Source organism: Mustela putorius, unplaced genomic scaffold (assembly GCF_011764305.1).
Source record: "Mustela putorius furo isolate JIRA1106 unplaced genomic scaffold, ASM1176430v1.1 tig00000487_pilon_pilon_pilon, whole genome shotgun sequence".
Lineage (NCBI taxonomy): Eukaryota > Metazoa > Chordata > Mammalia > Carnivora > Mustelidae > Mustela > Mustela putorius.
Window position 1 is genome coordinate 1,515,997 of NW_025421399.1, and position 12,551 is coordinate 1,528,547.

The following is a 12,551-nucleotide window of genomic DNA, read 5'->3' on the forward strand; positions in this document are numbered from 1 at the left end:
TCTCATAATTACCAAGTTCACACTTCTGCTTTTCTGAACCAATTTCTAGGCTCAGCCAGCAGACTCATCAATTGTTTTAGATGAAGAACAAATATTAAGTACATGTAAAAATTCAATAAAATCTATGAGGTTATGTTTTTATTCTATATTAACTACTGAGATTTCCTAGAGAACTAGTTCTGTTCATTTCAACTAGCATTTTAAGTTAATGAAAACATTACAAGAAGCTATGAAAACCAAAATTTGAAACAGAAACTATAGTTTCAGGCCTTGTTTTTTTACGTTTTACGAGAAAAAAATTTTTCCTTTGGAGTTTAAGAACTTATTTCTTCTAAAGAAGCATTTTTTTTAAAAGATTTTATATATTTATTTGACAAAGAGAGAGAGAGAGATCACAAGTAGGCAGAGAGGCAGGCAGAGAGAAAGGGAAGCAGGCTCCCTGCTGAGCAGAGAGCCCCGACAGGGAGGGGAAATCCCAGGATCCCTATCATTTGGCAGAGGTTTTAACCCACTGAGCCACCCAGGCACCCCTAAAGAAGCATTTTTTAATTACCTGTTTTTCTCCATAAGAAATGACAGCACTGACAAAAAAACAGCAAAATTTAACCCACTGTCTCATATCTGTCACAGACATGATTATAACATCTCATGCAAAAGGACTTTAAAAGACTATACCTGATTGTTTCATCTGAAGAACCAAATGGATTGGGGTAATTCAATGCTAAATTTAGAGGATAAAAGAAGGAAAGACTAGCAAAGAAGCAGACAGACTCACTGTGTTTACTATTAACTCAATCAAGTGATTCAAGCTCTTAAAACCAGAATTCCCTGTGAGTTAAATATTATCTCTCTGGGGGAAGGGAATGAAACAAAAACAGTATAATCTAAGAATCTGAATCCCAGACTGCTAAAGTGCTGGGTTACCGGGGGGGAAAAAAAAAAATTAAACATCTGAATTTCCTTTCACAAGTTGCACTATCTCTCTTCCTCCTACATCTTTTAAATACTCCTCATTCCTCATGGAATGGGGCCAAAAGAGGGGTTTTTTTGGAATGATAAAACTATTTAAGTACATACAACACACTCACGTGTAATATTAAATACACTGCTCATATAATTCCTGTTCTGAACAAGCATAATAATAGTCTGCTCCCCAAAAAATTAAAAAAAAAAAAAAAGTCTACTCCAGAAAAGGAAAAAAAAAATGGTTCAAATCTAGGACAAAACCGCCTCCCTCAGAAACCTTAGGTTACCCCTATTGAGACCCAATGTTATAGATCATAATTCAGTGAGACTTTATAACCTCCTAAAAAAAAGGTTTTTTAAAGATTTTATTTATTTATTTGACAGAGAGAGATAGTGAGAGAGGGAACACAAGCAGGGGGAGTGGGAAAGAAGCAGGCTTCCCCCTGAGCAGGGAGCCCAATGCAGGCCTTAATCCCAGGACTCTGGGATCATGAGCCTAAGGCAGACACTTAGTGACTGAGCCACCCAGGTATCCCTAAAAAATGGTTTTGAACTGCAATCCTTCTCCCATTTTCTGGGGGAGTACATTTCCGTTTTTGCAATAGTAAGCTTATGTCAGGTTGCTCTGTCCATTTAAAATTGGGAATCAAGGGGCACCTGGGTGGCTCAGTGGGTTGGGCCGCTGCCTTCGGCTCGGGTCATGATCTCAGGGTCCTGGGATCGAGTCCCGCATCGGGCTCTCTGCTCGGCAGGGAGCCTGCTTCTCTCTCTCTCTCTGCCTGCCTCTCTGCCTACTTGTGATCTCTGTCAAATAAATAAATAAAATTAAAAAAAAAATTGGGAATCAAATAATGGAAAAGAATAAAAGCCACAGGTCCTAGGCTATGTGTAGGTAGATTTCTTAGAGATGGCCACGGAAAAATATCAGTATTTTTGTTAAAGAAAGGAGTTATAATTGAAATGTGATCTATAGTCTGCCAAAAGAGATGAAAGGACACACAGTTCAATAATTAATGGTGCCATTTCTAATTTTACTCAAGTGCTTTATTTGGCCAGAGGAATATACATATACACATGAAAACGCCACTGAATTTTAACCAATCACAATGTAAAATAAATCACACTTCCTCCTTTTACAATTAATGTGATATTTGATTCTCATGCAACCATGAGCCACTATTTATTTTGCCTGGCTTTTTAATGGGTCTTCAAAGTCTTTAAAGGTTTATTTGGCAGTTGGTCAGCGCCCACAGAGTGTATGAGGAAGACCAGACATACTGTTTGGAACAGATATGTATTAAATAAACACCTGAAACACAGCCGTAAAGATGGGTTCTCATAGCATCTGCATGCTCACCAACAACTATCACTTCAAAGATTTTTTTTTTTTTTCAATTTAAAAAACAAACAAACAAAAACTCAGCAGTCAGTAGAACATATGTGGAGAAATGGGTTCACTCATCTTGGGCAAAGGGAGCGGCACACAAAAAGTACTTTATATTTCTACTAGATGGATTTTTTAGTTACTGACATATGCAAAGCAGTCATTTACTCCCAGTTAAGTACTAGGCCAGCACTTTTTGTTTGTTTGACTTTTTTTTTTTTTTTTTTAATTAGGCCAGTGCTTAAGAGCTTTTCGTTATATTCACTTATACACTGAAAATAAACTCCAAAACATATGCTGTTTTGGTCAAGAAATTTAAGAATAAACTTGTGTGTATGTATGTGTGTGTGTCTGTGTGTGTGTGTGTGTGTGTGTGTGTATATATATATACATATCCTAAAACTTAATAAGACGATAACCCAATAAAAAGTTGGCAAGAGGGGTGCCTAGGTGGCTCAGTGGGTTAAGTTTCTGCCTTTGGCTCAGGTCATGATCTCAGGGTCCTGGGATCGAGCCCAGCATCAGGCGCTCTGCTCAGCGGGGAGCCTGCTTCCTCCTTGCTCTGCCTGCCTCTCTGCCTACTTGTGATCTCTCTCTCTCTCTCTTTCTGTCAAATAAATAAATAAATAAAAGGGTTAAAAAAAAAAAAAAAGGTTGGCAAAAAATATGAACAGATACTTCACTAGAAAAAGATATAGAAAGGCAAACCCCTGCACAAAAAGATACTTAACATCAGTATTAATCATTAGGGAAGTGCAAATTAAAACCAAAATAATAGGGGAACCTAGGTGGCCTAGTCAGTTAAGTAACCAGACTCTGGATTTCAGTTCAGGTCACAGTCTCAGGGTTATGAGATCAAGCCCGGAGTCAGGCTCTGTGCTGGGTGTGGAGACTGCTTAAGACTGCCCTTCGCCGTGTGCCCTCTCTCCCTAAAAAAAAAGGGGGGGGGTGCCTGGGTGACTTAGCTGTTAAGGGTCTGCCTCTGGCTCAGGTCATGATCCCAGGTGGAGCCTCCCATCCAGTTCCCTGCTCTGTGGGAAGCCTGATTCTCCCTCTACCACTCCCCCTGCTTGTGTTCCCTCTCGCTGTGTTTCTATCAAATAAATAAATTAAATCTTAAAAAAAAAAAAAGCAAAAACAAACCAAACAAAACAAAAAAAAAGCAAAAAAAAAAAATGATGGACTACAACACACCCACGAGGATGTCTGAAATTAAAAAGATTGTAATACCAATAATTGGTGAGGATGTGGAGGAACTGGAATCCGTATACCTTGCTGCTGGGAGTGCAAAATGGTAGGGCCACCTAGGAAAACAGTTTGCTAGCTTCTTTTTTTTTTTTTTTTAAATAAAGTTAAATATATACTTACCATACAACTTGGCATACAGTTTTTATTATTTATCCAAAATAAATGAAAATATATATATTATAAAATATATAAAGGAAAATGAAAATATATGTCCTCTACACAAATGTTCATAGCACCTTTATTCATAATAGCCAATAAGAAGAAGCAACATAAATATCTATGGATTGCTGAATAGATACAAATTACAATATATACATAGGACGGAGTACTACTCAGCAATAAAAGGGAATGAGGAGTTCCTCATTCCGACAAATGCACAATATAACTGAAAAGCATTATGCTAAGTGAAAAAAATCAGACACACAAAAAAACTATGTACTAGATGATTTCACTTACACTGCATTCTACTAGAATGATTTTACAAAGGGCAAATCTACAGTGACAGCAGGCAGATCAGTGCTTGCCAGGGGCTGACGCTGGGGAGAGCGAGTACATGGAAAGAAGCATAAAGTAACTTTTTGGGGACTCTGAAAGTATTCTATACCATGGCTGTGGTGATGGTTAGATGACTATGCACATTTATGAAAACTCGCTGAATTGTATATATAAAATGAGAATTTATCATGTGTAAATTTTCACTTCAGTAAAGCTGATAAAAGAAAAAAATAAGTCTTTCTAATGATACATCAAACCAGTAATTTTCTAGAGACCTTTACTACTAAAAATCAGTAGTCAGGGGTGCCTGGGTGGTACAGCAGGGTTAAATGTCGGACTCTTGGTTTCAGCTCAGCTCATGATCTCAGGGTCATGAGATCCATTCCCACGCTGGGTTCCATGCCCAGTTCAGAATCCTCTTAAAACTCTCTCTCCCTCTGCTCTTCCTCCCTGTTTCTCTCTCTCAAATAAATAAATCTTTTTAAAAAATAAGTAGGCGGGGCACCTGGGTGGCTCAGAGGGTTAAAGCCTCTGCCTTCGGCTCAGGTCATGATCCCAGGGTCCTGGGATCGAGCCCCACATGGTGTCAATCTGCTCAGCAGCGGGCCTGCTTCCTCCTCTCTCTCTGCCTGCTTGTGATCTGTGTCTGTCAAATAAATAAATAAAATCTTAAAAAAAAAAGCAATTAAGAAAAAAAAAATCAGTAGGCAAGGACACCCAGGTAGCTCTGTCAGTACCCGTCTACCTGCAGCCTGAGTCATGATTCCATGGTCCCTCAGATCAAGTCCCACATCCGGCTCCTTGCTCAGCAGGGAGCCTGCTTCTCCCTCTGCATGCTGCTCCCCTTGTTTGTCCTCTCTCTCTCTCTCTCTGACAAATAAATAAATAAATAAATAAATAATATATTTTTTTTAGATCAGTAGGCAATTCCACCTTTTAAAAAATTTTGAGTGAGAGTTCCCAGGCAGCTCAGTAGGTTAAGCATTTGCCTTAGGCTCAGGTCATCATCCCAGGGTCCTGGGATCTAGTCCCACATTGGGCTCCCTGCTTAGTAGGGAGACTACTCCTTTTACCCCTTCCCTCTGCTCATGATCTCGCTCTCAAATAAATAAATAAAATCTTAAGAAAAAAAACTCTGAGTGACTTCACAATGAATAATTGTAGTAGAATGATCAATACTGGTTCATTAACTGTAAAAAAAAATGTTACCTGTATGCTAATGTAAGATGTTGATAATAAGGGAAACTGGATATGGAATCTGTGGAAACTCCTTCTACTATCCTTATAACTTTTTGTAAATTTAAAACTGTTCTAAAAAATTAAGTTTTTTTTTTTTTAATTGCTAACTGGAAACAAGAACTACCTTATTGGGGTACCTGAATGGCTCAGTTAGTTAAGGGACTGGTTCCTGATTTCAACTCAGGTCGTGATCTCAGGGTTGTGGGATTGAGACCTCTGTCAGGTTCTGTGCTCAGAAGGGAGTCTGCTTGAGATTCTCTCCCCCCACACACAAAATAAATAAATCTTAAAAAAAAAACAAAACCTACCTTATTTACATGTCAAATCTCCACCAAAAAAAGAAAGCTTGTAAAAATGGACATCTTTCCCCAGAAAATTGGATCTCAATATGTTTCAAAGGCTAAAACTGGAATATAGTCTGTCACTAGTTGGAAATGGGAAAACCTTATTGAAATGTTTGGAGATAAGACATTTAAAGAACAATATTCTTAAATTTAGACAGGTTAAGATCAGAATATAAAAGTTCCAAACTATGAAGTTCTTTTACCCACATAAAGTGACCCCTTTGCACAAAGAGCTTCTCTTTGGGGCACGTTCATTATCTTTACTACTTTACAACAAGTAATTTTATCACACAGCAGGCTAAGTAAGCCTTCAGAGGCAGATGGCACTACAGATTTTTAAATTTTCCATCTCATTCTTTCCTTTTTAGCTCACACTGGAGTTGAAACAAATAATAGTGATGAACCTACCTCTGCAAAGAGCACTAGAAACACAACTGAGTCACTTTGGTGATCACCAATTTCATCAATGTTCCATTAACATCAACTCTGTGGCTAAGTACACAGCCTGACAGACCCTGCAATTAGGATTTTTAAGTTCATCCTTAATTTATGCCCTCCCATGTCTCCAAGGTATTTACATTTGTTGTTACTTTGAGCTTCTGGGCACTCTGCATGTAGAAAGAACCCTACTAATCGGAAACTGTGATCCTAAATTTCCATTTAAAAGAAAATTACAGCATTAACTTTTTTATTTTTAATTTTACCATTACTTGATTAAGAGAATCAGATCATTTGCACTGGAGACAATGGTGACAAAATTCAAAGCAGGATTAGTCTTTAGGAGACCCATAGAAAAGTGCTGGCTCTCAGGATATATAATGCTGACTTAGAAGAGCTAAAGCAGTGCCCTAACAGGCTAGAACCTTACCGCTGCTGGTTTTGTACTACATTAGCACAAAGTCTAATCTTTAATGATTGCTCATTATCATTTAATAAGAAGACTTTTTAGTTATTCCATTTCAAATCAAAGTATTAAGGCAAGTGTGTCAGAGAACACAACACACAAGAGGCACTAAACCCCAACTATTCATTCATGACTTTAAGGTTTGGAGCACTGAGATCCCAAATGACAGGCTGATGGAGTAAAAAGGTAGGAAGGAACCAATATTCAGATATTACGTTTGAACAAATTGGGGGGGGGGGGAGCTAGGGACTTTCTGGAATGGAGGCATTCCCTAAGAGTAGTTTTTCCTTTTTAAACCTCCCTCACCTCCACTCAATCCTAATCCTTCTCTTCATATAGTTTTTTCTCTTTTCTTTTTAGTTTTTAACTATTGTATGTAGAAAACGTAATGTGTCTTTAGTGTTGTTGCCTCAAATCTTTTTTGGGAAGTTGCTAGTCAACAAGTAGAAGCTTTTTACATTTAGTCCAAGACAATAAAAAGATACACTTAATAAATGAAGTGTTACATGTTTCAATTAGGCAGAAAGCAAGGGCAGGAACTGTTACCCACAGGACTAAGGAAACTAAACTTTTTATCTCAAGAATCAGACAAAATTGATACTAGTTCAAAGGCAACTAAGTATAAGGTAAACAAGTCTGACCACATTTTCTCACTTTCCCCTTCTCACAAAAGTCTTCTTGGGAGTAAAATTTCACTGTTTAATCCAAGGGTCCTTATCCTATTGCTGTTTCAAAGAGAATTAAAGTAACACCATAGTGGGGCGCCTGGGTGGCTCAGTGTGTTAAAGCCTCTGCCTTCGGCTCAGATCATGATCTCAGGGTCCTAGTATGGAGCCCTGCATCGGACTCTCTGCTCAGTAGGGAGCCTGCTTCCTCCTCTCTCTCTCTCTCTGCCTGCCTCTCTGCCTACCTGTGATCTCTATGTCAAATAAATAAATAAATAAAAATCTTAAAAAAAAAAAAAAAAGGTAATGCCACAGTGAATTGGTCATTTCCACTTCAGGGAGTTTTAAGGCTGTGCTTTAGCATCAAGTTCCACGATTGGTCTAAAAGTACTCTGCCTGTTAGTAGCAGAACTAGGATCCAGATTTCTGGAGTCCAAGTTCCACAGATCTACCCACTATTTGTTTATTCCACAAATGTGTACTGAGCACCTAACCATGTATCTGGCCCTGTTTTACGTGCTTAGGGTATATCAGTGAATAAAACAGGCAAACATGCTCTCCTCCAGAGAGTTAATTCATAGTGGCTACGACACACACACTCATCCTAACAGTATTATTACATTTGTATAGATGGTCCTTTCCTCTAAGTGTGCTTAAAAGAAAAGAAAAAAAAAAAAAGTACTCAACTCCGAACATACACCATCTTCTGTGTTAAGTAAGTAATCTCTTTTTATCACTGCCACACCATCTCAACCCTGGGGATTCCAAGGCTTAAAATAGACAAGCTCTCACAGAAACCTAAGATAGAGTTAACACCTTCTCCGGCTGGAACTTCCTTCAGTGCCGGTTTCCTAAACTTAAAAGCTCCGCTGGGGGTGGGACTTCTCTTCAAAGACCTCACAGCAGTGATCACCGTGGAGGAAGAGACCACACTTTCCACGCCTGTCTTTGCACACACCCAGTTGTTGTTCGTCGGGCTCGGCTCACCCTCACCCGCGCCCCTCTATCGCCAGGCTCCATCCCCAGCTACCCCATTTACAATCCTACATGCCACCTATCAAAAGTCCACTCTCCATATTCCACCGGGGCACTAACATCCTTCTACATCCCTTCCTCTTCGCAACAATGTCTTCAGTAAGAAGTAAGTTTGTCCCGCATTTCCTGACTGCCATGTCCCAAATACAACACCTTGCCTTTGCTTCAAGGCGCTTCCCTTTCTATCCCTCGATCCCCAGAAGAGTCCTGGGATGGGCAAGGATTGGCGCGAGACCAAATTTAGAGAGAAGCAGCCAGCCTGCTACTCCGGGCCGGCACTGGGGAGAAGCGTGCGAAGCGCCCAGCGCGCAGAAAATGAAGAGGCACTTTGCACCCGCTGGACCCCGAGAGTGAGCTCCCCTTTCATTTTGCGCCCAGGAACCTCTCTCGCCTCACCTTGGTCCCAGCCCAGTTTTTACTGCCACCCCTTCCTCAATACCCCCTCCCCCGCCCCAAGGGCATCACAAACAGCCCCCGCGTCTAACCCTCCCCCTGCACAGCCTCAAGTCCCTGGGAGTCCACCTAGCTAAGGGCCCCCGGCAGGTACCACCGCCCACCCGCGCCCTCTCCGCTCCGGGGCTCCCGCCCACCCGGCCCACCCCGCCCTCCAACCGGAGTCCCCATCCCCGGGCCCGCCCCCGCCGCTCCTCCTCCCGGACACACCGCCGGCCCTCCCCGCCTCAGACGCCGTCCTCGCCGGGGGCTCGCTCGTCCCGTCTCCCCCTTTCCTCCAGCCCTCCGACGGGGAGGGGGCGGCCCGCTACCCCCGGCCAGGCAGGCAGTGTGCCCCTTCGCTTCCTCCCAGTTCTCTGACCCCTTCGCTTCTCTTTCCCTCAGACCTCGGGTGGCGAGGTGCGGAGGCCCGGCCCCACCACCCGGCCCGAGCTTGTTTACTCACTCACCCTCCATCCCGAGCCGCAGGGACCCGCCGCTAGGACGCCTGCGCGCCGCAGCCCCGCCCCCGCGCCCCGGCCCCGCCCCGCGCCTCCTCCCGGCGCCTGCGCACTGCGCCGCCCGCGCCCCGCCCGTAGAGCCACCTGGGCTTCCTTCTTCGCACGTCTGTCGTTTGGCGCCAATACCCCAAACTCAGGAGTTCCAGGTGATGCCGCCCGAGCCCGACAGTTTCCAAGGCGGCGCTGTGGGCTCTCCGGGAGGCTCCCAGAGCTACTGATATCATCTTGGAGACCCTCTCTAGAGGTTGCACCATCTTCAAGGCTGGCGACAAGCCACGTTTCACTTCAGCATTTGAAACCAACCCGGAAGCCCTTCACGCTGATCCCTCACACCTACCCATACCTCTAAACACCCGTCTTCGAGCTCTAAATTATCCTTCTTGCTTTATTTACGCCTTGCTTCCTTATTTCTATCAAAAGTTTTCCCATCACTTAGATTCAAATGAATAGCCTTGTATTAAAGTAACTCCTCACAAGATAACTATAAGTTACAAAGGAAAAAAAAAAGTAACTTTATAGGACAGAAAGCTGGCAGACATCACCTTAAGCAAGTGGTCAAAGTTAACATCACTAGTGATGAGTTTGATTTAATCATAAGGAATCGTTAGACAAATCCAAAATAACAGGTGATCTGCAAGATAATTGGCCAGCATCTTAAAAAATATGATGGTCATGAAAAACAAAGAAAGAGTGAGGGGGCACCTGGATGGCTCAGTCGGTTAAGTGTCTGCCTCAGGCTTAGGTCATTATCCCAGGGTCCTGGGATGGAACCCCAGGTCTGGCGCCCTGCTTGGTGCAGAGTCTGCTTCTCCCTCTCCCTCTGCCTGTCACTCCCCCTGCTTGTGCTCCCCCCACTCCATCAAATAAATAAAATCAGAAAGAAGGAAAGAAAGAAAGACAGACAGACAAGGAAGGAAGGAAGACAGGCAAGGGAGGAAGGAAGAAAGAAGGAGAGAAGAAGGGACAATTAAATGTAATGTGTGATTCTGGATTGAATCCTAGTTGGGAAGAAGGGGAAGAGTGGGATATCTGATGGAGTTATCCAGTGAGATAACTGATGATGTTAGAATAAGATCTGTAGACGAGTTAAAAGTAGTTTATCATCTCAGTTCCTGGTTTTGGCAATTGTACTTCCTCAACATTTGAAGAACTTGGCTGATGGATACATGGGAAGTATCTTTCGTAAACCTGAAGTTACTTCAAAATATAAAGTTAGAAAAATAAAACTTAAAATGCAAAATACCATTACCTTGAATTTGTCTCCAAGTACATAATTACAAAAGCCTGTAATATTCTTTTTTTTTTTTCAAATAATCTTTATAACTATGAAATAGGTAGGGAGGATTTCAGTTTTAAACACAAGACTATTCTGGCCTAAAGAACTTAAAAGACTTGCTTTACATGGATGAAAAATTTCTGTCAGGTCTTAAACTCTGGTCTCTGGATCCAGATTTAGTGTTCTTTTCCTTATATCAGAAACTTTAGCTGTGCTTTTTTTTCTCTTGCCTCCATCTGCTTACCAAATCAAAGCAAATATTCTTTCATACTTAGCCATTTGCAATAACACTCCTTTCCATTCCTCCTGCCTTCTAGATCAGTGGTTTTCAAGTATGGCTTACATTTAAATCACCTGGGTAGCTTTAATAACTATTAATGCCTGCCTCCCACCTCCAGAGAGGCTGTTTAATTGGTCTGGGGTATGAGCTGGGTTTAAGAGTTCTAAGAGAATGCCAAGTGATCCCATTGTGTAACCAACTTCACAATCATTATGCCACATAAATAATTCTTGAAATAAAGAAGGTTAAAAGAGGAAGAGAGAGGGGGTGCCTGGGTGGTTCAGAGGGTTAAGCCTCTGCCTTCGGCTCAGGTCATGATCTCAGGGTCCTGGGATCGAGCCCCACACCGGGCTCTCTGCTCAGTGGGGAGCCGGCTTCCCCCTCTCTCTCTGCCTGCTTGTGATCTCTTCTCTCTGTCAAATAAATAAAATCTTAAAAAAAAAAAAAGAGGGAGACAGAGGCAGCAGGTTAAAAAAAGGGGTTATCTAAGGAGAAATGTTCATTAGATCTGAATGTCAGGACTGAGACTGGGAAGAGATATGGGTACCATCGGCTCACTGCTGGTAACTAACACCATGTGAAGGGATAGCATTGCTTCAGGAGAGTAAGCCAAGTGACAAGAGGAAAGATACAAAAATTTTGTGGTAACAAAGAATATATGGCTACAGAAATATTTTAAAGCAGAAAGGAAAGGTGACCAGGTTTACCTCAAAGTTGTAGATCAGAGTCATGCAGCCCAGCTCAAGCTCTACCTCCTCACTAAGCCTCCCAGCCCTCCTGGATCTCCCCCTGCTTCAACCCCAGTACCACTTCATGTTCACTCCCATACCGTATCCCTTTCCTATCCACCATGATACTAGACATAGGACTAAATCAGTCATTGGTAATCCTTGATCACTGGAGGATTTTAAAAGCAAGTTCCCATATCGTCATTAAGCATGGGGTTCTTGGTGAAAATTTGTTGACTGGGTCTTCCTCATTGTGATGGGAGAGAGTTTTTTGTTTGTTTGTTTGTTTTCTGAGACCCGGCTCTTCCTTAAAGACTGTGGTCCATGACACACTATCGGCCAATGCTTGTTTGGCCAGCTCTTCCTCTATAAAACTTTTTTTCCCCAGCCCTTCAGGTTTTTGTCCTATAAATTCACAGAAAAACTGTTGGCAAATGTGGCAGCTGGACCTCTGAAAAACAGTACCATCACCTCTGCCCCACTCCTCCCAGCCCCGCCCCCAGGCCGTTAATAGGAGAAAGGAATAATTGTGTCACTCCTGGACTCCAGTTGCTCATCTTGCTCTTAAACTTGGAGGCCTCTGGGGCTGAACAAAACTGGACAAAGTGTGCCGAGGAGCCCAATAGGGCTGGTTCTTTTTCTGAAGTTCCTTATTGCGGAAAAATAAAATTATGTGTTTAATTTCTGTAACCTGATGCCTGATTTGCCTTGGCAGCCATTCTCCCAGGCTTGGCCGAAAGTCCAGCAATACTACTGATTAATACCAGCTGGGACGCCTGGGTGGCTCAGTTGGTTGGACGACTGCCTTCGGCTCAGGTCATGATCCTGGAGTCCCGGGATCGAGTCCCGCATCGGGCTCCCAGCTCCATGGGGAGTCTGCTTCTCTCTCTGACCTTCTCCTCATTCATGCTCTCTCTCACTGTCTCTCTCTCAAGTAAATAAATAAAATCTTTAAAAAAAAAAAAAAAAAAAAAAAAAAAAAAAAATACCAGCTCAACTTGCTCCCCAGAGAAGAAGAGCATTATTTACTTGAC

The 12,551-nt window shown here is 42.3% G+C and overlaps 1 protein-coding gene across 4 annotated transcripts in view; it reads right to left on the bottom strand.

The window, feature by feature from the left end:
• The window catches only part of EZH1 (enhancer of zeste 1 polycomb repressive complex 2 subunit), a 36,036-nt gene extending 26,790 nt beyond the window's left edge, over positions 1-9,246 (bottom strand). For 3 of the 4 annotated variants that reach the window (XR_006606977.1, XM_045080721.1, XM_045080719.1), the window contains exon 1: positions 9,183-9,246. The gene's annotated coding sequence lies outside the window, so the exon portion shown is untranslated. Of the gene's footprint in view, positions 1-4,598; positions 4,622-9,182 lie in introns of those variants that run through there. The other variant, XM_004772658.3, reaches the window with a different exon arrangement.
• Positions 9,247-12,551: the final 3,305 nt, after the last annotated feature.